The following is a 26,672-nucleotide window of genomic DNA, read 5'->3' as shown; positions in this document are numbered from 1 at the left end:
TGTATCAGGTCACAGCGCTTCTTAAAATAGGATACAATTTGTCTTCCATAAAGCAGGATAGATGGAGCATCAGAACGAGAATAACAGCCGAGGAAATGGAGAACACAGCAGCATGTGCACACTCTGGTTTATCAGCAGCAACTAGCCAGTGCCTTGTTCCCATGCTCCTTAATCATACTGATGCATGTACACAAACACGCAACCATGCGCACACGCACGCACACACACACACCTTCTTCTCTATCTTCCACACGCAGTTGGGGGGAACCACGCGCGCACAACATCGGCGCGCTCATTCGCACATTTTTTTGTTTTTTCCCGAGACCAAAGGAAGAGCTGACTGCAACATTTTTCTCCACTTCAAAAAAGTAGCCAGTGTCAAAATGATAAATGAGGGATCATGAGGGAGCGCGTGCATACTTACATCAGACTGCACAAGAGCCGCAGCAGCAGCACAAGAGCTCCAAGAGCCGCAGCAGCAGCGCGGACCAGCGCCGCCGTCAGCGAGCGGCCCAGCGCGAGCCGCTTCCAGGCTGCTGCCATTGCACAGAAGGAGCCGATATGCAAATCACCTGCCGCGACACTGATTAAGAATGTGAAATTACTATCAACACAACAATAACATTTTCAACACAAACGGGGCGTGCGGAGCGCGTGACCTGACATTCCGAGCGGCTGGATGGGGGGGGGGGGTCCTCGTACAGGTGTTGGCTGGTAAAAGGTTGATTGCTAATTTCCCGGAGGTGAACGCGGCTCACAGATGTTTGCGGAGAACATCTGATCGGCCTCTCAGACTGCTGATGCAGGGCGCGTGGGGATATTTTCAAACATCGTAACATCATTCCGGCATCGGTTACAAAATGGCGGCGGGAAGATTGATGGGCGGCGAGGGCTGGTTAACATGCGTGATTGGAATGATACACAGAACCGCGAGCGACTGCACACATGCTGAAGAGACTTACAGGATCAACATTCATTCCAATGAAGCAGATATCGACATGTCGGCATTTGTCTCTCTGAGGTTTCTCTCTCTTAAATGATTACAGATGTGCAAACGTCAGCAAATCAACATTTGCTTTGTGCGTGTGTTTTTAGGGATGCATCAACACCGATGTAATCCAACTCTTTGTTGATTATGTTAGAGCTGCATTGGTAAGTCGAGAAGTTAATCGCCAACTATTGTTAGTATCGATTTATCGGACTTTTTCAACGTTTTCGGCCTCTCATATTTGGAGATGACCTGCTCTTCTCTATTTAATGTTATTCATGTGAATATCTTTGGGTTTTTGACTTAGCAAGATGTTTAAAGTCATCAACTTGAACCTAAAATGGACGTGTTTCACTATTCTACGGCATTTTATACACCAAACTATTCGTCGAGAAATCGGATGAATCGATAATGAAATGAATCGTTAGTTTGCAGCGTGACGCTGTGAACGGGAATGTTTATGTTTAAGTCAAGTCTGATGGTGCCTCAGTGATAAAGGATCCACACAGTGAGGAGTACAGCTTGTTAATCAAACACTGGTATCAGATCAGTTCTTGGTATCGATATCTGAAGATCCAGATCGGAGCGTCCCGAGCTTTATTTTGCTTGTCCATGTTGTTCCTCCCAATGAAAATGCATTCTTGTCTTTTAAGTGTTTTTGCCATGTGATCACATCTTTTATCTTTTGCTTTTATGCTGTTTTACGGCAGGACTTCGGTCCGACAACAAGCAGGTTGTAAAACGAAAACCATCAGAAGCTCGCGACGATGCTGGAGCACTCCTCCAGATAACGAGAGGAAAAGAAAGCTTCTTGCAGAGTTACTGCACGGGCAGTGCCCAGCACACCCTCGGATCAATTACAATGTAATTACAATAGCAGACAGAAATACAACCTGGGTCTGTGCTCTGTCTGCACCGATAGCTGATAGATAAGCGCCTGAGGGATGGCTGAGAGAAGCACCTGGCCAGAAACACATCTCAATGCTGTCAATAAATGACTCTGCAGGGACTGTTCTTTCCTGGGTAACACGACCGGCCTCATCCCGGCCTCCTGTGCAGTCCATCTAGCCGTCCGCCGGGAATGACGAGAGGGGAGGGAAGCAGCAGATGCTGATACTGCGGTAGAAGAAAAGACGAACAAACCTGAACCCCGCAAGCCTCCTCACTGTCTGCGAGGCCCGTCTGCAGCCCCCGCAAGTAGGTGCAATTTCCAAACTTTGATCAGCCCTTTCTTCTTTTGCTTATCAGGAAGCTAAAACGTGCGGCGTAGATGTGCCAGCGATCGGCGGAGTCAAAAGGATGAGTAGGAGAGAGAGCGTACAAAGACAAAGAGATCAGCGATAAGACGGAGAAGTGCACCCATATCGACTGCTGTCACTTAGGGGCATGTTAAGGAGTGTATTAAGGATTAGAGGGGATTAGTCATATCAGATCACCAGAGGGTTATCAGTGGTCGCAGCTCCACAGCGAGGAGCTCCCGGCCGCTCCGAGACAAGCGCCCCGCCGTCCTCGTAGGGATCTCAATATCAACCAATTAACTCGGACGATTTATGAGTTTGGAAAAACAATTAAGCCGCTGATTTTTATTAGGAGCTTGATTGAGTGCCCCCTCCTCCGCACTACCAAACTTTACCCCCTCCAGAGAGCGGGGGGGGGGGGGGGGCACTCCAAATATTACCGTGATTTAAGGTGCAAAACCAACGCGCATTAAAGCGGCTCAGAGCTTATTCCATGCGCGCTTCCACACAAAACCAATTTAGTTTCCATTGATCGCTTTTCAAGCAATTAGATTTCCATTGATGGAAAAAGTAGAGGCTGCTTGTATGAGACGGGGAGGGTCAGCGGTTCGGGGCGCTGTGATTTGCACGTTTATTCAGACCGTTTGACCACCTCCTCTCACCCCTGACAGGTCCCTGGCTCCCTCCTCCCCCCCCCCCCCTCCACGTCCCCACCTTCCAGACAACAAATAATTCACCCGGCATGAGAAATGCCTGGCGTCAGATTATATATCCGTCTTTATTTCCGATATTGCCTCTTTGTTTCTGCAAACTTGGCTGATTTTCTAAATTGTGGAGTATTGACTGTTTCGGGGCCTGACCAAGCGAGTCTGATGTAACACGTTGGAGGTAATGATATCCCAGCGACGGGAGAGGCAGTGGCAGCACTGGACGGTGGCCAGGCCCCTGTAACCATTAATCTCCTCAGGAGCCGGAGTCTGTTCTGTGCCAGCGCGGCACAGGGGCTTGCCATCGTCAAAAAAACCGGTAACCCAACTCAACCAGTGAAACCACCAGTACATCCCGCCCCCCCCCCACCAGACAGAGACGCCATCAGGAATAACTTCCTCTCATATGGCCAAGGTCATCCCTCGTACTTTCTGGAGAAAGAAAAGAAATCGACGACGCGCTTAATCCCAAACGGTCACGCGGCTCAGGAACGCTCCCGTATTCAGGATACGTCTTAAAGGTGAAAGGGTGACGAGTAGAGTCGAGGTGTAAAATAGGAACACTGAATGCCATTAATGTAAAAGTAGGGAGTAATTCCCAGCATGCTCCCAAAGGAAATCCACCTTTCTCTAAAGCCCGGGGATTTTGACAAATGCCTTTCTCAACACCAGCAAAGGAGACAAATGTTACATTTAAACAGAAATACTTAATTTCCGCTTTTGGTGACTTGCAGCAGATATCATTAATCAGCGGAGGCCTACCACGCTCAGTGAGCCCGCTAAGAACCAGATGATCGCCCTCTTCCACTCAATCCATCAAGTATGATTGGAGAAAGAAAAGGTTCAAAAATTTTGAGTTGCACCCACGCAGGAAGAGTAATTACCCCCGTGCCAGTCGCTGAGGTGTTCCCGTGACACCTCGACCCTCTGTTTATCATGCGCCGGATTACTCACGGGGGGTGTCAGCGCGGCACGACACAACCAGCACCTCCACCTATGTTCCCCTCACTCACTGCGCCGGAGGAAGACAAATATGACGGACGAGCGTCCTGAACTTTTAACGAGCAAACTTATCTCGGGATCCGGAAAACATAATGCCCTTCATGTTTGGGAGGAAGTCTGAAAACAAAGGCAGAGGGTCCAGGTTCTTTGAAGGATGGGTATCTCTGCTCCATCTCCGAAGACCAATCTGTTGATGCTGGTCATTATCTCGCTCTGTCACATCAACCAATTGTTGTGCCTTGGGGGGCATTACTCACTGTCCACTTTATGATAATATGCATTGAAAGAGGTTTTTTAAAGGTGCATTGTGCAGCATTTTGAACATTAATACATCATTGTCAAATTAATTGTGATACATTTGTTTACCTCACTTGTATACAAATGAGACCATTAGAGGCCCTAGCTCATGCCACGGAAAGTGTTTGTGTTGGTGCTTTTAAAAGTTAGCGCCGCCATACTTCCTGCTGTTGTTTGCTGCTTCAGAGAAAGTTTTCTGTTCTTTATGGAAGATGAGAACTGAATAGAGATAAATCGATCGATCAGACAGCGTGGGACGGACTATTGACTCTCCGCTTGCACCGAGAGAAGAGCGCCCAAAGGCCATGCAGTTGATTCCACAATAAAGGCCACAATTCTGGTCCATGTACCCAAAACCAGTCAACTGCATTCCATTACTGCTGAACTGCCGTGAGACTGTGTTGTGAGATATAACGGTACGGTCATTTCCAACAGAACAACAGAGAACATTGAGTGTTATTCACTGATAATGTATCAATCCCACTTTGCCTTTTGTCTTTTAATCATCGCTGATACGGTACGATGACGTCAACAAACACTAAACTCTGGTATTTAAACAGTGAAACCTACTAGAGAAGGTCGCATGATGCGATTGAGCCGTGGGAAGACATCTTGTTGAAGCTCACTGACAGGAGCTGAACAATACAACATGTGATCGGGAAGAATGTATTGAATGAAAGCAATATTTCGGAAAGGTGAATTTGACATGGGTTTCTGGCCCTGATGGAGTGCTGTGGAAATACTGAGATTATCAAGACAGCATGTACACTTTGCATGAAGCGTAAACCAGGGTGTTAGCAATAAAGGCCCGTCTCTGGTATTAGCCCGTCTCAGGTATTAGCCCGTCTCAGATATTAGCCCGTCTCAGGTATTAGCCCGTCTCAGGTATTAGCCCGTCTCTGGTATTAGCCCGTCTCAGGTATTAGCCCGTCTCTGGTATTAGCCCGTCTCAGGTATTAGCCCGTCTCTGGTATTAGCCCGTCTCTGGTATTAGCCCGTCTCAGGTATTAGCCCGTCTCAGGTATTAGCCCGTCTCAGGTATTAGCCCGTCTCTGGTATTAGCCCGTCTCTGGTATTAGCCCGTCTCAGGTATTAGCCCGTCTCAGGTATTAGCCCGTCTCAGGTATTAGCCCGTCTCTGGTATTAGCCCGTCTCAGGTATTAGCCCGTCTCTGGTATTAGCCCGTCTCTGGTATTAGCCCGTCTCAGGTATTATCCTGTTCCCAACAGGCCTGCTTCTCTCTGCTTGAGGTAAATAAAAGGCATCTATTATGAGATTTTATGGTAAGAACAAAAATGAGGCTCCTCTCGTCGGGTTTTTTGAGTTTTACCAAAATAAACACAGATGTTGTGAAAGGAGGACATTGGTTAAAGCTGATGTTAACATGCTTTATTGACCTCAATGCAAATCTGCTTTGTTTCCTGCTGCACAAACACTCCACGGTGAATTAGGTCCTCGTGATACCAGGACAGAAATGGGGACAAAACACTAATGAGCTGCTGATTATTCAGCAGTCGCCCTAAAAAAACAATACATGGGTAAATTACAAGTCTCACCAAAGACTTTGTTTTTACCTGTCTAGCAACTCCACAGCTCACTCTGTTGGTCCACAGAAACCCCAGTTTGGCGGACAGTTTGTTCCCCAGGAGGCTGAAATGTAGGGTTCTTGTGGGAGGCATCATTGGTCTCAGCAGAGAGTTCCTTATTGGTTGTGGGTTAGCCACGCCCCTTATACTTAAGCCACACCTCCTCATGTGTGCGTGTGTTTGTGCATGCACGCATTGAACCATACGCTGCGTGGTTGCACCTATTGAAAACTCCCACGAATACGTTTGTACAAAAACTTTGACCCAGTTTCTAAAAACAAACAAACAAGCTAATAAGAAATGAAGGGTAACATGTAAACTGCAGCACTAGTCTGCACAGCCAAGTTCCTCAGTGACGGTCTTGTGTGTTTCTGGTAAATACGCTGATTTCATCAAGTTGAGGCGGTGATGTTTTATTGATGTTAAAATGCCACATGCAGCTATGTTAATGAAGTTTACCACAAAAAAATAAGAAAAAAATAAGAGAAAACTGATGACGATGTTCTTTAAAACAGGATAGATAGTTTCCCAAACATGAAAGATGAACAAACTTAAAAGTTGCATTTGAAATGCCCCGACACGAGGAGAGTCCGAGGAGGAAGGACGTGCAGAGGCAATAACAGTAAAGCAAACAGGCTGCTGCCTTTGCACCACTGCTTCTTGCCTCCCTAGTGATACATGCCAGAGATAACAGCTTAATTCCAACCTCAGCACTTTTTACTGCACTGTCCGAGGCGCTCGCTGCACCAATGTATCAATGTACCGCCATGCTAGTCACTCTCCACTGCGACAACGAACTATTTGTTCCGTGATGGAAGTTTCACAGAGGTGCCCGTGTTTAGCTCTGGCCCTCCTCTGAGGGCTGCCGGTCTGTGGAGACTCTGCTGGCTGTTTGTTGTCTTTGAGAGCAGGTCACAGGGCAGACTTCTGATCGAATCCCCCACACTGTGAAAGGGGGCGGAAGCCCTTCTTGATTTTTGCTGCAGAGGCTCTTCCCTCTGCAAAAATCAAAAATCTGGGGGAAAAAGAAAGCATGACTTCTTGTTCTGTGTGGTGCATAACTTCAAAACAAAAATGACAGACTGTCTTTCTTTAATTTGAATTCGTATTTCCATCTGACAACGAGCTAACGCTTCCTGTTAACGGCCACCCTGGCGCTGTCCTCACTGTCACGAGAGAGGACTTAAAAAGAGAGAATACCAACATCGCTCTGCCGAGAGCCGACATGTCGGCTCCCAAAACACACGTTCCACAAACATTTGTGTTTTTGCTGAAGTGTTTGTCTGATCAGCTGTGGCTCGACAAAAACAAAGTGCTCGAACCGAGACTGCTCTCCAAACAATTCAGGGTTCAATTTAAAGGATGTGCTGAGATGGATTACATCCGTCGCAAATCCTCTTTTGTCAGTTCGTGTTTTGTGGTTCCTCAACATTGCTGCCAGTGAAGCAGCAGAGTCGGCGCCACGCTGACGGGGCTTTCCCCCTTGGAGCGGTGAGTGGGCCGGACCGTTATTAACAGTGACGTAAAGGAGGGGGGGGGGGGGGGGGGTCCACCTTGTTGGGGGGCGTCATGGTGAGAAACCGGCCACGTCTCGCATGGCCTCCATCTGCAGGAGGTCACGAAGGGCAGCGTTTGAAAAGGGCAAACATGAGCTGCACGAAGAAGAACATTTCTCCGTCCTCCGCCTCCGAATACAACATGTGCTTAAGCTGCCTGGGGTTTTGTGGTGAAGCCGTTCCACACGGCTTTCTTTCAAACACCGGATTTATTATTTCTTTTTTTGTTCATGGAACATATAGCTGGAAAAGACGAGCTCTGGTTGGTGCTCCCCGTGCTCTGTTCTGGCAGCATATCCTCTCTTAGCTCATGCATCTCACACATGAGTAATGATCTAGCAACTTAAAAATAACACTTCCTTAAGGGGGGGGGGGGGCCGTGGCAGGCATGTCTCCCGTTATCCAGAGGGAGGTGGGGATGAAATGTGCTTTTTATCATGTGTCGTGAAGGCTCCTCATGCCTTCCCTTCCCCCTCCCCCCTCATATCCACATTCACCCTCCCGTCAAAACAAACTGTTGGCAAATGTTGTAATTACGTGGCGAGTATCTGCGCCTTACATGGCTCGCGGTGTGGAGCGGTCCCCGGGCCTGATATTCCAGCTTTATCATATTTTAGTTTCATTCGAGGACGCTGGCAGCAGCCGTGCCTCCAAGTCAGCCATAATTGAAATGAGGGAGGAAGATGTAGAGGCTGCGAGACCCACTCCTTGTAATCAAGCCCTTAGTCCTGTGTGCTTTGCCATTTTTCAAAGTGAAATATCTTCGCAATCTTCACGGCGATACGCGGCGAGTCCTCCCCGTGCCGCAGCCCCGAGGGCCATTAGGAATAAGAACGTGCACGTTTCTACACGCAGAGGAGCCACGCGGCGGGAGTGTCGAGGCCGTGAACCCGGCCTGGGCTGCTGCGAGTCCGCTGGAAGCCTTCCATTAAACTCACCATCGCATTCACAACAACACGAGGCTGGTTCGTAACTCATTTATTTTTCTTTTTGTAGCAGGCGTGACGTCAGCATTCAACAAGCGATGCTGTCCGATGCTACCCGCCGGCCCGCACGGGACCAGTTTGGGAGGCGAATAGTGAAGCAGTGAAGCCGGGGGGACTGATGGAGAAGGTGATGTATGATCCCTGGTGGCTGAGCTCGTCTGCAGCGTGGAGCCGGGCAGGTGATTCGGAGGCGCCGGCTCTTTAAACAGCGTAATGAGCCAGAGAGGACGCTGCTCCCCCCCCCCCACACACACACACCTCCTCCTTCATATCACTTCATGTTGAAAAAAAGATTTGTCACAGATGTTTTTCGATGATTCCAGGCTAACTATCATTCTCTCATTACAAAGCAACAAAAGGAGTCACAGCATTGAAAGGTGATCAATATTCTTGTGTACTAACATCGACACTTATTGCTTTGTGGGCTTTTGAAGCCTCGAGTTCGGCAATTTCGCTGTCACCATCTCGGCTATTTTTTGCAACCGTTGAATGGAAGCGACCATATTTGGAATGCGGAGCAGTGACCTGTGGCAGAGACCTGCCAATCACAGTAAGCCCTGCCCTAAAGCATACCCTTTACATTGAGGTGGCCGCCTGGTTACTCATGATTGAAATGAGTCCGTGTGAAGACTTGACAGTGATGAACCCACAGAAAATGATCAGCACCTCTGCAGAGTGCTATGGGATCGACCTCTCAGGTGCTGGTGGACGTTATGCTGGCAGGTGGAGAGACGATGACCTCTAACCTCCCTCCCTCCGGGTTTCTGCTGCGGCGCTGAGCACCGAGAGGCCATCCAGCCGTTCTACCATGAAGAACGCTAAGCACGCCAAAGTGCACGCCAAAGTGCACGCCAAAGTGCACGCCATGCGCATGAATATAGGCACACACACTGTCAGAGGTGGGGAAGTTGGTGTTTGTGTGGACAATAAGTCACATATTTGTGACATTTGTGCGTTTGTTTTGGTTTTACACCTCCAACAAAAAAAGCAGCGCACAGCAGCCGTCTGTCAAGTTTTCTTTTTTGTCATGAAACATTCTGACTTCATTCTCTACTCCTCACAGACGTGTTGCACATGAGTAGAAACGTTGAAAGTGGTTTGAAACAAAAAGAGGATTTAACAGTGAATCAATATGTTTTGACTCAACAGAGACAACATGAGAAACGTTCATCGACGGGAGATTAAATATTTGACCCACTCTTATTCATGTATTTCTATACAGTCACTACACTACATGACTTTTGTGTTTTACTTGACATAAATAAAGAGACTTCCACCATAAATTGATGCAAAGCTGAAATGAAATGTGCGCCTCTGGTCATGTGTTGAAGTAGATATATAGTTTAACATCCTTTGTCCAAAAGTAGTCATTCTTGGCAAATATTAATTTAAATATTTGCAAATACGGCCTTTTCTGAACGTGTGCCCCTCTGCCAGCCTGCACGTGCCTGACATGATGTCAGTAAACACAGACACAGTGCGTCTTACAGGAAAAACACGAAATACATTTAAAAAACAGCGCGACCGCCTGAAACCGGTCCTCATGCGCAATGGACCGCGTGTCTGTTCGCAGACATTCCTCGCAGCTCGAGGAAGAAACAGACGAGGGGAGAGAAGACGGCCACGAGCTCTCAGCTTTCATCGCTGCTGATAATATATAAATGCATGCACACATGGATGCTGCTCGTAAATGAATAAACATACATCAATTTCAAAATCCAACACATTTGAATTTGAAATGCAGCTGCGCCTCTTCTTCCTTTACGATGTGTGTCATTTCTGTCGTGGAGATATAAAAGCAGAGGGCTGAGAGGAGAGAATCAGAGGGCTGGCAGACAACAAATGCTGTTTGGAATTTGAGATTATGTATTTGGTTTTGTGTGTTTAAATCAAAGGCGTGGGGCCGCGTAGCCTCGGGCTCGCTGCTGGTGACAGCTCCAGCTTGTAGACCCCCCCCCCCCCCTTTGTTTCCCGACCGCAGTCCCGGACTGAGAAGCGGGCTGTGGGCCTCTGGCGGAGGCTGAATTAAAGAGTCTCTCTCTCTCTCCCTCTCTCTCCGTCGTGCACTTTCTCTTTTTTTCTTCAGTGGCGTTTAAAATCAATTCATTCAGTGGACTGCTGACACAGCCCGGCCCAGAGAGCCCAGGATTTATGGCTCCCTCTAATGGGCATGCTCTGAACCAAAGCCCTGCCGTCAGCACAATCCTGCCAGCCACCCGTCCGCCCCGCTCCCTCACTCCATCGAGCTTTTAAAGACGCAGGCGCCCCCTCCCTCTCCTCCTCCTCCTCCTCCTCCCTTTTGCCTCATCACCTCGGAGGTGGTGGCGGAGCGGCCTCGGAAACACTCAAGCCCCCCCCCCCCCCTCAAAAAAATGAAGAAATCTGGAGAATTCACCACAACAAAGCAGGACAAGCAGAGTACACATGACACGTGTGGTCGAGCGGAAATGCTTTCTTTTAGTGACGTTACAGCGACTGATGTCTGAGGGATTTCTTTGGCCTCATCCACAGGAAGCTCTCCTCCAAGTGGTGCTTCCCAGAGCAGTGACTAATATCTCCATCTATTAATACCGCCACTCCTCCCCATCGCAGCAGAGCAACAGGAACTATCCTCATACTCTACCACGACTTCTCTGGTGCTGCTTTCCCTGAGATCTGGGCAAATGTATTTCTTATTTCTCTTGGATTATTTACAGCAGAGGAGTTTTTTTCCAGGAGGTTCTGAAGATAAACTGTCTCCGTCGACATTGAGTTCAAACTCAAATTGAAGATATTTGTTTAGTGGGCAGAAACTTGGAGCTTAATGTTTTCTTATGATTATTAAAAAACCCAGGCCAACAAGTGTTCCTCCCAGAGCAGTGTATAATAACTATCCATTACCTCGTCTGACTGCCGGAGCTTCCTACGGTCTTCAGAGCGTCTGTACATATATATTCATATATTCATAACAGAGTCTAGTGTCACAGGATCTGAAACAATTTATCCCACAAGAAAAAAAAAAACATGATTGAAAACTAGCCTACGAACCCAGCCGGGGTAAAAAAAGAGCCGCTGCGATGCCAGCGTGAAGGCACTCCGCTCTGGGCGGGTAGCGGGCGAGTGTCTTTGGATTGTGTTCGTGGCGCCGCCTGCGTGCGCTGCTGTTGACCCCGTTGTGCACTCGGGCTGCCCCAGAGCCTCCGACGTATACATCCATGCTGCAGCTCTGCTCTGCGGCTTGTCACGCCGTCACGGGCCCTGAATTAGCCCCCCGTTACAGCGACGGCTCCAGCTCCCCCGGAACATAACCAGAACTGACCATTCGGCGTGCCTTCATTATAAAGCCATGCATGTAAAATCAAGTCATGGTCCCCGGCCGTCACATCCAATTTCAAACTACAATCCCCCAACCGCCCCCCCCCCCTCCAAGTATCTCCATCTTTCTCTCTTACTTAAGTTCAACCTCCCCCTAGTTTCATCAAATATGATCTGATTAAAATAGATTACACACCTTGTTAGTGGAGCGTTTCATATTTGATCCAGTGGTGCTTTAAGACGAGCAGCCTCCTTCATGATTCAAAGCGATTGTGGCCTTGCTCTCTGGCCTATTTGTTTAATAAGCTCTGCTACAGCAGTGAACATGCCCCCCTGCAGCACAGGCAAAGATCAATACCCGTACCTGTAAAAAAGAAATGAATAAAACAACAGGGCCAAGGACTTGCTCCTTCTTAAAGGAATAAGAGGCACGAGAGGAAATCCAAAAACAGGAAGCAGCTTTTATGTGCTGCCCTGTTGGGAGAGCTGTGAAATATTCAGGCGCCGATGAGTGCGGCGCAGCTTAAGCCAACGCTTTCTCCATCATGTCTCGATCACGAGAGACGGCGTTATGCAAATGCTTTTAATACAAACAGAGAAGAAAGGCAGAGTCTGTGAGGGTAAATGAATTCATTATAAGCCTCACCTCATCTGCCGACTGATGGAGGACTTGTAGGTGCTGATGGAGGAACCTTCTGCACTGAAGGGAAGCTCAGATGTGGGAATAATAATACCGGGTCATATCGCCTTTAAATGAAAATACTACCCCCCCCCCCCCCCCCTCCCCATTTACCACGAACAAAGTCCACGTAAGAGGAGAGGAATGTAATACGGCGCTTGAGGAATGTAATTATCATTTAGCAAGTCCGTGAGCTGTGTTTGACAGGGCCTGAGCTGCGTGAAAAACTCATTTTCATTTTTCTTATTATATCGTGATTATATAAACATTCCTAACCAGTGGCCACAGCAGCAGCAAATTATTGCAAATTAGCCCCATATTGCCAGTTTTTTAGTGGAGGCAAATGAACAAGCACTAGAACTCCAGTGCTCGTTCCATAAATCAGCCGAATGCTGCACCTGTTGAGAATGTAAATCGCTGAGGCTATTTGATTAAACTCTTACATCAAAACATTTCAAGTGCTCTCTCTCTCGCTCTCTCCCTTTTTCTGGGTTGTTTATCCTCCTGTTTTCTTCTCAGCGTTAAGTTTCGCTCTCTCCTCCTACACCCACTGCGAGTGCAGTTTCAATGGGTGGTGACGGGGGAGACATAACACCCACCAGCTATACGTGGGGGCACGGGAGGTCCATCATTACCAAGCCGCAGTGGTGATCACGGCAATAATATAGAACTATAACCGAGCAATTAGACTAATGGAAAACGTCCCTATTTCTCCCGGTGTGCTGCAGTAGATGCGCCGCGGGCCCCCCCCGGAGAGGAGGCTGGAGATGTGAAGTGGAGAGGAGGTAATGGCGGAGGCCCATTGATCCTCACCGCCACCTGCTATATGGCTCCGCGGAGGATGGGCGGAGGCAGAGGACTCCGTCTGGGGAGAGATCACGCCGGCTCCTGGGCTCTCAGGCATATGGATAAGAGTCTCTTCTCTAGTCTTCCGCTACTTAACCAGCACACATTAGCGCAATATGGCCGAATAGGGGGAGAGTAAGGCGTGCATACATACAGGCTTTATTACAGCGAGGGCGCATTCCACGGCGAGTAGGCCGTGAAGACGGGTTTTTTCCTCAAACTCCTGAGCGCTTGGCTTCTCGAGTGAGGCCCCGTGCCGGAGGTGCGAGTCTCACTTTCAAAATGTGTGGGAGTGGAGATGAAATCCTCCACAGAAGGCGGTCACACCAAAACCAGAACACCCCGTCCAAGGAAAACAGCATCAGCTGTTGATATGCCTCTGAAGCAGATAACGCTCAGCTGACAGCGACCTCTGTGGAGCAAGAGGTGGATTGGTGGACGGGCGGGTCGTCCAATGGTGCGACTTTAAAGAGGAACTTAAGAGTCACCAACATGTGCAAGCATATTTCTGATGACTGTCTGTAAATGAGTCTGTATCAGACCGAACAGTGTCTTTTCACGTTTCAACCGTGTTGCACCCAAACCACCACCGACAGTGACGTCACGGCGTACTGACACATGCTGCTGCACCTCTACATCACTGCCGAGTGGTGAGGTCAGCAACAAGCTTTCAGTACGGGAGACGACGTGCAGCCAACACGGCTTTCCTTTTTCATCTTACCTCCATAAAGCAGTTTCTTCAACCCAAACTGTGACATGTCCCCAACCCTAACATGTTATGTTTGTGTTTAAGCCGAACCAAACATCAACTACAGCAGATGAAAATCAGCTGATATGAATCCTTCTGTAATCTTACGCTGACTCAAGTCCTTCTGGAAGGCGACTGAAAACAAGGTATTTGATTGACTTGATGTCCAAAACATGCGGCCATGAAGAGCACAGAAAACACGAAAAGCAATCCCAACAATCTGTATTTCTTTATCCTGCAGTGGCTGCAGAAAAACGTCCTCAATATTCTAGATTTATCGAAATGTGGGCATCGACAGATCTCTTCTACACTCAAAGAGCAGCGTGAACTCAGTCGACACCTCGCTGCACAAACACACAACTGGTTTCCTTTTTTCACGTTTTTTCTCTGCAAGTAAATAGTTTTTTGAGTCAGATAAACTTGAGTCCCAAAAAAATGTAACTTTTCTGATGGATTCTCTCGATATTTCCTGGAATCTCATAGAAAAGTGAACAAATTCTGATTCCAAGCCTGAGTTCAGGTCGCGTGAAGCTCAACAACCCAGAGGAGCCCGGAGAGAACACACCTACAGCACAGCACACGGACACGAGGGCTTTAAAGGGTCTGTGGAGAGGCTGACCTGACCAGCTGGGGGTCTCCATGTACAGGTAAAGCCGGTCGGGCTGAAGCTGGGTCACTCGACTCGACTGCTGCTGCCACAGGTGCTGAAGAACCCTGCGGACAGAGGGAAGAACAGAGCTCCTGTTAAAACACACACTGCAGTAAAGAGGCCGAGAGTGTGTGTGTGTGTGTGACAGAGTTATACTGATACAATAACAACCGGTAGATCATTTGAACCACTGCAGAATACATCAAACACATCCATTCAAGAACAAGATACAGAGTTTATTCGTCAAGAATTATTCAAATCCTTTGACTCGAGTGAAAGAACACACTGCAAAAGAATACCAGCACAAATCAAAGTTATGCATTCACAATATTAGAGTAATAGTGAAAGTACACACAACGCCCACTCCTGCTGCTGTGGGCCGCCAGCTACAGGCTTTTGTTTTGGCCTCAATGGAACCAAACCTGGCAACCTCACCACCATTACAGGACCGTGCTCACGAAGACACATTGAGCGAAACGCTCCTTTAAGTCGTGGATCCAAACAGCGACTTGTGAAACGTAAAGATTGCCCTGCTTCCTGTAATTCCGTTCATCACGTTTGATTTCATCGTCAAACAAACCCGGACAGCTGTTGTTGCATTTGGGTAACGAGATTATCCGGCAGCGGCTTCATTATTTCGGTCAGAGTGACTAATTGAGTGCGCGGTGGTGTCTGGATGTGCGTTTGCATCGACGTCTGCAAAACGTTTCACGTGGCGAGCGAACATTACGGCCGCACGCGTGCCTCCATATGCACAGACAGCAGCGCGACTGCTCTCATGCTCTCTTTCTGCTGACTCGTGCATCTTCCCAGGCCTCGGCTTGGCCGCTGCCCAGAAGCCCGGCCGCTGAACCGCTGAACCGCAGAGAAGGCGCATTGATTTCATCCCTTTCTCCCGGTGCCCGCCTCCCCGCCCCGCACCTGATTAAGCATTCACAGGGAGCCATGCCAACACAATTTGTCATTTATCAAAAGTAATTAAAAGCAATTTCTTTTCTCTTGTTGATTGGGAATTGACTAATTGTTGAGTCTGTGAAAACGGGGGAATGAATAAAACAGGGGAGGATGAATTCCACGTAGACTCGGAGGAAAACATAAACGCTGTAAAATGAGGGCCAGACATCTGGCTCCATGATTACGACTGCAAAAACCGAAACAGTTGCTTAGCGCATTCTGATATACAACCCACAGCCGGTAAATAATGGATTAGAAGCAGCGTATTGACTCGCCGACTCAAAAGGCTGTTTTCACTTCATGTTGTGTGAACACAGGAGTGGGAGGGAAACACAAACACTGGTTGGTTACTTGTTAACAGAAAATGAAAAAAAGAAATAGAAGCGCCGCTCCCACTTGTGCCAAAGGAGACGTTTGAGCCGGTAAATACCGACGTGTTGAGCGTGAGAGGAAACACAGCGAGAGAAGGTGGAGAGAGAGGGAGGAGGTTACAGTACGTCTGCCCAATGAAACCAAGCAACGCCGCTCCAACATCACCGGTAACAACCTCCGAATGCACCATTACCTTCTGTAAGGGCAGAATGAAATGTCAGAATTGATTCGGGAGGGGAGGGTTGAGATACAAGTGGGCAGCCGAGGTGGCCATTTTGTTTCGGGGGCCCTTTATTTTGGTGTCTCTGGATCATTAGCAGACAGCGGAGAGGAGCTGCAGCAACATGAAGGAGGCGTGGGCGGCCATCACGCGTGTCTCCGGCGACGGCGTGTGAAATGAAAACAGGGAAAAATGCACGCGCACACACACACACACGCACACACACACACACACACACACACACACACACACACACACACACACACACACACACACACACACACACACACACACACACACACACACACACACACACACACACACACACACACAAAGCATGAAATCAAAGAAAAAAAGGAGGCACACGGAAAGGCCAGAGGAGTCGTTTAAATTTCCCACCACTTTGTAAATAAGTTTAGCTGCACAAATACCTGGCTTTGCTCTGAGCGGATGAAAAAGATATATTTATACTTATATATATATATAAATATATTTCTCGCCAACAATTTATTCTCTGCCAACAAATGTAGCCGTTGCTTCAATGAGACGATGAATATCCCTTTGAAGGCTGCAGATGGACAAGCAACACCATCATTGCCTGGGAACACAGAAATAATTGGGCAACAGCGCAGAAGCCGACATTCCCGTCTCTGCTGAGACGGAAGCCTGCTTGGAATATCTAATCCAAGCGCCCAGTCTCCTGCCTTTTGTTCACATTCCCATTCATCACATGAAAAAAAACCTCATGTACTTATGTTCCCTAACATGTATGGTTATTAATGTTCTAATTCTCCCCTCTAATCTTTCGCCTCGCAATTTGTGCGATATATGTCTGAACAGCACTCCGAGTCGCCCGGAAGAGAAAAGCAGAATTATGAATCTACGCGCAATAACGCACCTTCTCCTGGGAGCCATCTGACGGTTGTCACGGTGTGTCTCTACATGGGGGTTTACTCCAGCTCAGTGAGCACGTGTTATTATATACCGTCTTTGTTCGACACGCATTTCCATGCAGAAAAGTTGACTAATCAGCTCTCACGAGCAACAGAACAGATGTAGCTCGGGGGAAGCTGACAAGAGCAAGCGAGGAGAAAAAAATGCGGCCGAAAGACGATGCAAAGTACCGCTGGCCGGCTCTCGCTATTCTTCTTGTGAGAGGCTGTAGGTGTGACAGCTTTAGAGGTGTGAAATAATGTCGGCGGGAGCCTCGAGGAGCCTGCAGAGAGGCTCCTGTACTGCCTCAAGCGATGAGCGTTCTTCAAGGCTTTTCCTCAGAGCACTTTTACAAGAGCACAAATTAGGTGTAAGGAATGCCGGTGCCGGCGGGCTCACAGAGGGAGGAGGGGATCTTTTGTGTTTTTATATTTATTAAAAAAAGGGCAGAAAACTTGGACGACAGTGAAGAAGCGGGAAATAAGCTCTCACTTTCAAACGTTTACGGCGGCTCAAATATCTGATGATACCTTTCATAGCTTTTAATCTTTAATGTGAAAAATTAATCATCCCATTCATTATTTTAATAGCTGTCATTTTTCTCTCCCCAAAGTGATGATTTATAAGCATTAAGCCCGTGCGTAGGCTCGTGTGAGAGGGATTTATCGTAATGTTTGCACCAGGTAGCCTCCAACCATATTTCATTACCCTGACAAGCCATTAAAATGCCCTGATGATGAAACAACAGCTCTGAGGTCAGTGTGTGTGCCTGTTTCTTTACCCATGCCGGAGCGAGCGGTGCAGCCGAACAAAGCCCTTCCCCCCCCCGCGGGTTCCCCAAAGGCCGGAGAAGGCCGTTTTAGATCTCTATCTGTTGTGCACGACATCATGCGAGGGCGACAGGGGCGGATGAGAATAATGTCCATGCACAGAAGCTCCGGTGAAGTAAAGGTAAGAATGGGGCTATGATGTCTTTGTTCCCCTCAGAGGTTTGACGGCGGTGATAACTGTGCAGTTAAAGGAAAAACTCTCCCCTCATATACTCTTATATCCATCCATCTGTGGACTAATGTTTCAGGAGGTATGTTGCCATCATGTATTGCCGTTTATCCCTCTGGTGTAGCCGCTTGTCTCCGCTCCTCCTCTTTCAGTTATTGATCTCCTAACAGGGCAGGGGCTGTTCAAAGAACGGGCAGAAACCTGTTGCTGGAACACATTTCATTAAACGGACAGCATTTTCATGACAGTCGGGTCTTCGTCGGGTTTTTAAATGCTTATCAAAGCCAAATATTAGAAAAGCTGACGGCACTGTGATGTCGTGTAAATGCATATGCAGGTGATACTCCTTTTCAATAAAAGGATTTGTAGAAAATGTGAGATCGATGAGGTTGATTTCCATTGAGGCCTGTCTATAATTGCAGGGACGCTCATTACTCACAACTCAATGTTGCATACTATTTTGGAAGACTTCACACCACCAGGACGCTTGACCAATGCACGGCCTGGAAAAACTAAATATTATCCTTGGCTAAGCCCCGCCCCCTGCTGCTACGCCGTCAAGCTGTCAGAAGTACATCAGAATGGAGCCCACACTGTCACTAACTGCACTCCCGGAAGAAATATCTCATTTTTGGAAAAACTAAGAAGCGACTTCAGAGAGAAGCAGACAGAAGGGTCTGCAACATGTGTTTGATGTCAAACTGATGAAAAAGATGAAGATAGAAGCTAAAGCTACAGATCTCAGTGTTAAAGTGAACCAACACATCACCTGGTGATCCACACAGAAGACAATGAAATGAAGCAACAACACTGTTCCTGTGAAGCCTGGTCGGTCTTTGTTCACTGTTACCATCATTGAAATACATTCAGTGTACCTTCAGTAGCTAGCGTAGCATAGAAGTGCTAACCCTAGTTTATCATGTGCTAGCGTACTTTGCTAATGTTAGCGCCACAGGTTCTTACGTAGAAACGTACCGTTTTAAAACCGTGACGAGCTCCAGCTCCACTTCACCAGAACATCAGCGTTGATGAGCCTGTGGATTGACGAGCTGTTGGACGCTGGTCGGAGATGGCCGATGCTACGCTATGGTTGGCCAGTCTGCGTTCCAGGACGGGACTGAACGAGGGGTCGAGTGCCTCGTCTTTGTGAAGTTTAATCGTCATTCCAAAGTCAGAGTTTGATTGTCGTCTGTCTGTACTATTGCATCATTGGCAGGTTAAAGTCACAGTCCGAGGGATCTCTGTTTCGTCCTCTTTAGCGGCACATGAAGGTGTGTATTTCATCCCGGGAATGTCGCCACAGACACCCAGTTCAGTTAATAACACTACAAATCAGCGAGCCATGCGCTCCATTGTGTTGCCTCATTCGGTAAAAGACAGAGACTTAACAGACGTTTATTTGAATGAAAGTCTTATTACTTTAATGAAAAAAATGGGGAAGTTCATTGATTTCTTCTGTGTTCTAAGTACAGAAGAGAACGCTAATTATATACGTATACCGTAGGCTTCCAGTAGAATTGGATTTGGACATAACCACCATGTTTCACTGCTGTAATGCATTCTGGTCAATTGAATTGTTGCCTCTTCCGCCCTGGTAATCTTCCTGTATTGCTTTTCAACGCCCGTGTATCATGGCAGCTGTAGGAAGACGGCCTTTCTGTTTGATTCTGCGCGACGAGCACCCAAGCCTGACATTTCACTCTCATATTTTGGACAGTGGGAGTGGAAAACGTTCATTTCATCGAACCCATTGTTTTGTGCAGAAAGGTGAACTTACTGCCTTTGGCCAGTTACCAAAGACAACAAACAGTGATGGCCAGAATGTCAAAACACTGTTGTTGTTTCTAAATGTGAATAGTTTGAATGCTGTGCTGGAGGAGACAGATGTTGCTCGAGAGGTAGCAGGAGAAACAGCAGCCTGCGACACAAAATGGATTCCCATCCGATGGCAGCGTAGGGAGCTGATTGAACAGCAGGCCGGGGAGCTGGGGGAGGGTTTAACTCCCCCGCATGTATGTTCATGTCTAATGTCCTGAGTCCAATGGGCTGGATTGATCACCGATGCCACACCTGACAGCGACTGACAGCGCCTGTAATTGCTGCGTTTGCTTTGGGAGAAGAGCAAACTACAATGTTCTTTCACCTGCAGGTCCGGCTCTGGATATGACATCATAGTGCACGATGGCCGGGGCCTGAGCGAGCGTTGATCGATGGATGTGTTGTGGTATGAAAATGATATTCACCGTTCAATCCAACATTGTTGTCATCACTCAATAATGTATCGGTAGATGATCTCACACTTCTGAACTTTAGACTCCATCACAATCATACAGTACTGCATCCGAAGCGCCGAGGAGCGGAGGGCTGTTGGACAGCTGGGACTCGTACCGCCAACCTTGTGGTTTAGAGACGACACTTGACCTACTGAGCCACAGCCACCGCATAAGAAACAGACTGCATAGCGCATCAAATGCATTACGATGTATAACTACAGCCGAACAACGTGTACGGATATCTTAATGTCGCAGCTAATTCAAGCTATTTCACTTTTTGTTGGACAGTTTGATCCAGACTAATGCATCTCATCATATGAACAGCTGTCAGATGAATGTGGAGCAGAAAATGCCCTCTGAAATAAGATGAAATATGGAAACACTCAACTATTACGATGTAAATACTCGTGGAAATGAGCTGCAGAAACGGTGAGAGACGGTCAAAATAACACAAAGGCCAGTGGAGTGAAAAAATACGAGTCGATTCCTTTTTCATATTTCTGCAACTTTGTATTTAATCGAAGAACAAACGTTTAAAGCTTACACAAACTCCCGGTTAGTGTCGCAATAAACACACGGCTAACGGCTAACGGAAACGATAAGCCGACGTCACACGTGAAGATTATTAAATAGCCGTTAATTTGACCGTATTTTTGGTGCTCTTGCCCTGCTGCTAGTCAGTAGTTGACTTCTTCTTTTTTTGATAACCGATAACTGTAAGTTGACATTGTTAGGACCCAGTAGAGGCAGAATGCTGCCCCCTATTGGTTTGGAGCATGTGGCCAGAAATGACACGTTGCCGCTCCAAGACGAGAAGAAGAAGAAAAGCCCAGCGTTGCTTCCCACCACCGCCGTGCCGCTGGGTTACAGCATATTAAACAGCAGAAAGATACGTTGGCAGAGAGATGGGATTCTAAAAACTCTGTGTTGTTAACATTTACAGCTCCGGTTTGCTGAGGGAGGGAATCAGTAATATCACTCTCACATTTGAAAGCCTCCACTGAAAAATTGGGACATATACTGTCGGCCATGATTCCGACAGTTTTATGTCTCGTCGCCGCCGCTGCTCGCGTGGACTGCGGCTGAATGTCGGAAGATGCTTCTGCTCGCTACAGCGATTCCAACAGTCGTTGCTGCGACAGAACAAAAGCTGCAGAGGAACATTTGCATTCTAATGTGCGGAACGTCTCGTGTTTGTTGTCCCCGATGGGAAGCACACAGACAGAAGAAGAAAAAAAACAGTGCTAATTTGTAATAGATATCGAAAGTCGCAGCATTAAACAGTTAATTACCGCGGCAAAGACAGCAGATAATGCCGCTTCTGCAGTTGTTTCCGCCAGCCAGGAACACGATATTTAGTATCCAGCGGTACTTTTGGATGCAGGAGGAGGAGGAGGAGGTAAAAGGTACTTGTAATTCAGAATATTTTTTTTCTGCAACTTAGCAAGTTTTTCATCTTTCAGCAAAAGGCACATTAAATCCCAGCTGGTCAGATGCTCGGCTGCAGACATGAAACAAACTACTGCCGAAATGAAAGCTCTTCTCAGAGCTGTGGAAACCCGACTCCTACAAGAGTCTATTAAAAATACATGTTCAAATGAATCTTGGTGGTGATGACAAGTTTTTACCATATTCTTCTTCTAACTTTTAATGTACTCAGCCGCGACTTCAAAGGGCAAATTAAATATTAAGGCTATTATCTAAGATGTTCCCAATATTATCCAAGCTTAGGTTATTTATATAGTAGAGTAATAATTATGTTATATAAGCCAGTTCTGGTTTTTGAGCCAACATAATGATCAAGAGGTGGCTGGTTTGTAGTTTTGCAACCTAAAACGAGTAACCTCATTTATATATTTGCTGCAGTAAACCCAACAAGATTATTATAGCAGATTTAGATTATGTCGATTTATTGTAGCAGTCCTAGGTGGATATTGTAAATATATTTATAATTTATGACTGCAGGGAAATAGATCATTTTTTATCCAGTGAATATGAGGAGTACAACTTTTTGGCAGAGGCCAGTGCCGACTCAACATAATCGTGTGCATCTGTATAAAAAACCACAACAATAAACAAACAGTGACTTACTATCCGCTCCGATGGCGAAGAATCTGGCGCTGCCTAACCCGGATCATACTGTTTGCCCAGCGGCGAGACGGTAAATACTCGGCGTGACATTTGCGGCAGGTTAGTGTGCGCAGAGAGCAAAGAGGAAGCGGCGGCTCAGATGCATTTGTCTGAAAAACGCTCCTGGAGTATGTGTTGTCGACTGTGCTTCGGCGAGGCCCTGGACTGGGATTTGAGTCTGACGGAAGCCAAGCAAAGCATGCCAGATCACTAATTGCACAATTTAAAACCAAAGTCCCTGGCAGCTTGTCATTTGAAATGGAGAGAAGAGCCATTGCTTAATCAGCGAGCTCAACATAGATCTGCGAGGCTCTCCGCCGAGGAGCCCCAGACGTTAAAGGCCGGTGTCAACAGCCAAAGGAAAGACAAAGTGATTGGCTGCTGCTGCTGCTGCTGCTGCTGCTGCTGCTGTGAACGAAGCGTTTCATGATCTGACGGACGCACGCGATTGGACGACGGAATCGCTGCGCATCCAGTGTTGGTGCGCTGACAATGATTTCATTTCCATTTAATTGTTCACGACGAGGCAACTGTTGCTCACAGTTGGTGGTGATGAAGCTCACAGCAGCGACTTTATGTCCCTTGAAGGCATCGGACAACTGGCTGCCCTTCATGCAATTTCAAATGTAATGCTGTATTTTAGATTCATTTGGCACCGGACACTTTAGCAGAGAGGGCTTTTTTTTCATACCCATATCACGAGCAATTGTAGGTTCAGTGTCAAACCACTCGCTTTATCATTGATGGCCAACATCAAACATCATTCATGCACAATTCTCTTTAAAATAATTTCATAAAATGGAGTTACTGACACTGTAATCTCAGTTTTCAGAGAATCTTCTCCCTCAATGCTCCTAAACATTGTAAACGGCTCTTAAAACAGCATTAAGTCGGGCTCGGCATCAGTGGCCAAACCATTTTGAGAGTATTCAACCTAAACAGTGATGCCACCTCATTGCTGATGAGAAGGAGCAGCACTCGCTCCAACAGGTGCTGAATTTAGCGAGAAAGTCGCCAAGTCGTCAACACCGACGGCTCCTTCAAGACTTCCTGCAAAGCCCCAGAATGATCAGTATGAACACAAACAACAAACATGGCTGACACTCACAGCTGTAAGCTAGCAGCTTAGCAGCAATGTGCACATGAGTCGACAGGCGTATTACAGTCCTGCTACACACACACACACACACACACACACACACACACACACACACACACACTGGATTCGGGATGGAAACAGAAAAAAAGATTTCTGAAATACATCACCAACCGTCGCTTTAAGTTTTGTGAACAGAAAATAATAACAATGCAGTCAATGTTTGGAAAAACCTGTAAGATCATGTGACCTATAAAAAACTAAAAATGACTCCTTTCGACTGGATATCTTTATATTCCAGAAAGTCCAACACCAGCGAGAAACCAGTTTAAATTAAACGTGCAAACACAAAATGTCTCAGGAGCCACAATAAGAGAGGCATCATTCCGTCTTCATGACATGGAATGAAATATATGTTCCACTGCTGGTTCCATGTAACTCTACGGGGCATTAAGTTCTCTATTTCCTGTTAAAGCTCCGGGTTCAGTCAATCCTCCACTATTGGGATGAGCTGTAAACATTATTACTACGGAGGCCGGTTGTATTTCGGTGAGAACATTCGCAAAGAGGCAACTTGCTCATCGCCCCCGCGACGTGAAGCTGAAGTCTTTTCTTTTTTCTGTTGCTTTTTTGGCTCGTGCCTAACGAGAGAACACACACGCACACACGCACACGCACACACACACACACACACACACACACACACACACACACACCAACACACACTCCATCAGGGAGAGAGAATAGGGTGGGGCCGGAGAGACACACAGAAAAAACCACTGCCCTCGAGTCAATTCCACACTCAAGCAACATCCGTCTCTGATCTGGGAGCGTTCTTGCAGCGCCGGCGTGCACAACAAGAGTGATGCGGCACTGAGGGCCATGAATTAAAAAGTCAATATGTAAAACCATAGAGGGATGCCATTTTGAAAAAGCGTTCCATCAATGGAAATCATATTAACATGATAAAGGGCAGATTGGGAGGCGAGGGCATTGATTCCGATGCCGCTCCGTGGCCCGCCATGTCCACCTCCAACATGTTAATGAATCGTGCCGCAAAAACAGGGGTGTGTGTGTTGGGGAGGGGGGGGGGGGGGGGAGGGGGGTCACATGAGGGGAGAGAAGTTTTAAAGCAACAGGGGGGAGGTAAGGGGGGGGGGGGGGCAGGTTGGTGGCGACCCTCTTTTTTTCCTGAAGATGAAGTTGCGAGGAGGATCGGGTAGGTGGCTGACTCGCCGAGATATTTCTTCTTTTTTGAGGGGGGGGGGGGGGGGCGGGGGGGAGTGGATCCAATTAGAATGAAGCCTGGGAGAGAAAAGATGAAGTAACATGATGCCACCCAGAGACCCCGTGAGGGTGAGAGCAGAGAGGATTCACGACTACAGACACATAGCCTGGGGGAGGGAGCATCCAAGGCTTCACACACACACACACACACACACACACACACACACACACACACACACGGAGAGAGAGAGCGAGTGACATGAAAGAAACAAGGCAGCGCTGCGAGGCCAAACAGATGAATTACTTATCAAAGACACGCGCAGCAGACCGGCTATGAGGCTGCAACTCACAGACAGCCGGGGCGTTATCAATTCACCTTCAATTAGCCGTCCTTGGCACCGCCTGCCAACGGGACCTGGAGTATCAGTACATTCACAAAGCATAAGCTCATTCAAAAAAATAAATAAAGAAATGTGCCGAGGATCAGGTGGATTCTTTTGAAGAATTCAATTAAAACAGTGTTGATTTTTTTTTCTTACAAAAAGAAAAAACAGACAATTTGTGGATGAAAGGCGAGAGGATTATTTTCAATGCCATAGGAGGCGACGAGGAAACAGAGAGGGAGGAAGGAGAGGAAGAGAGAGCTCTGATGGCACAGCACCTTTTGTTAAATATGAACTAATTAACTGGAGAAATGAAAGTGTTTCATCTTCATTAGCATCAGACAATAGGACTATGAAACATAATTGAGAGTAGTTCCAGTTTAATAGAATGAACAGAAGTCATTTGGTATTGAAATGTGCGCGGTCATTTAGCCAAAAGAAAGTGTATTATTAGATTTAATAGAATACCTACACATGATCAATGCTCAGAGCACAGGTGGTAGTTTGTCTCTGGTTCTTCCAATGATTAGGCCAACAGAATAATGGCCGGCCGGATTCGCGTCGCTCCTGCATCGATCACGAGGAGCAGCCCATTTTTCACGGAGTGGAGCTCCGCACACCATTTATTAAGCCCGCAACACATGTGACATAACAACTGGCGGGCGCATAATGCAGACTGGATTTGGTGGGATCAGGACGCGGCGGTGAGGCCCGCTGATGGTGATGATGAATTACACATTAGGTGGCACGGGCAACATGGCCAAAAGTATGTGGACGCGTCAGCATTTGTTGAACGTTGGTGTCGTAACGCAGGACTATAACAGCCTCCGCTCTTCTGGTTTCAGGTGTTTTTTAGGAAGCCGGCTGCTCCCGTTCAGACACAAGAGCATCAGTGAAGTCGGCTTATGATTGTTGGGAGACAACGTCAAGTTCATCCAAAAGCTGTTTGGACCAGGCGGCAACCTACAGTTCTGCCGAGTGAAGCCGATGCTGAAGTGTCTTAAAGCTGCATTCTCTCTAATGTCCACCAGGGGGCGACTCCTCTGGTTGTATAGAAGTCTATAGAAAATGACTCTACTTCTCTCTTGATTTATTCCCTCAGTAAACATTGTAAACATGAGTTTATGTCTCAATCTCTAGTTTCAAGTCTTCTTCAATACAGCATGATGTTCATTTAGTACATTATGGTCCATTTAGAGTCACACAGACCATAAAGCAGGGGATGCTTTAGGGCGGGGCTTACTGTGATTGGCAGGTCTCTACCAGAGACGTATACGTTGCTTGTACGTCACTTTTCCACAGTCCTAACATGGTCACTTCCTGTTCACTGGTTGCAAAAAGTCAAGATGGCGACGACGAAATTGGCGAACCCGAGTCTTCACAATGTCAGTCCACAATGAGTGACGTCACCATGACTACGTCCACTTCTTATATACAATTGGAGCCATTGCTGGATTACCAACCGCTCAATCTGACAGCGGCAACATCAAAGCGAGGCGAGATGAGACA

At 47.2% G+C, this 26,672-nt stretch overlaps 1 pseudogene across 1 annotated transcript in view; it reads right to left on the bottom strand.

Moving 5' to 3' along the window:
• The window catches only part of LOC306787240 (RNA binding protein fox-1 homolog 3-like), a 234,318-nt pseudogene that overhangs the window by 156,136 nt on the left and 51,510 nt on the right, over window positions 1-26,672 (bottom strand). Inside the window, exon 2 of the transcript XR_013773185.1 lies at window positions 14,547-14,641. The product of XR_013773185.1 is annotated as an RNA binding protein fox-1 homolog 3-like (transcript). The remainder of the gene's footprint in view (window positions 1-14,546; window positions 14,642-26,672) is intronic.

The sequence above is a fragment of the Melanostigma gelatinosum genome, assembly GCF_949748355.1.
Source record: "Melanostigma gelatinosum genome assembly, chromosome: 13".
NCBI classification, from domain to species: Eukaryota; Metazoa; Chordata; class Actinopteri; order Perciformes; family Zoarcidae; genus Melanostigma; species Melanostigma gelatinosum.
This window is presented reverse-complemented; position numbering and strand designations above follow the sequence as displayed.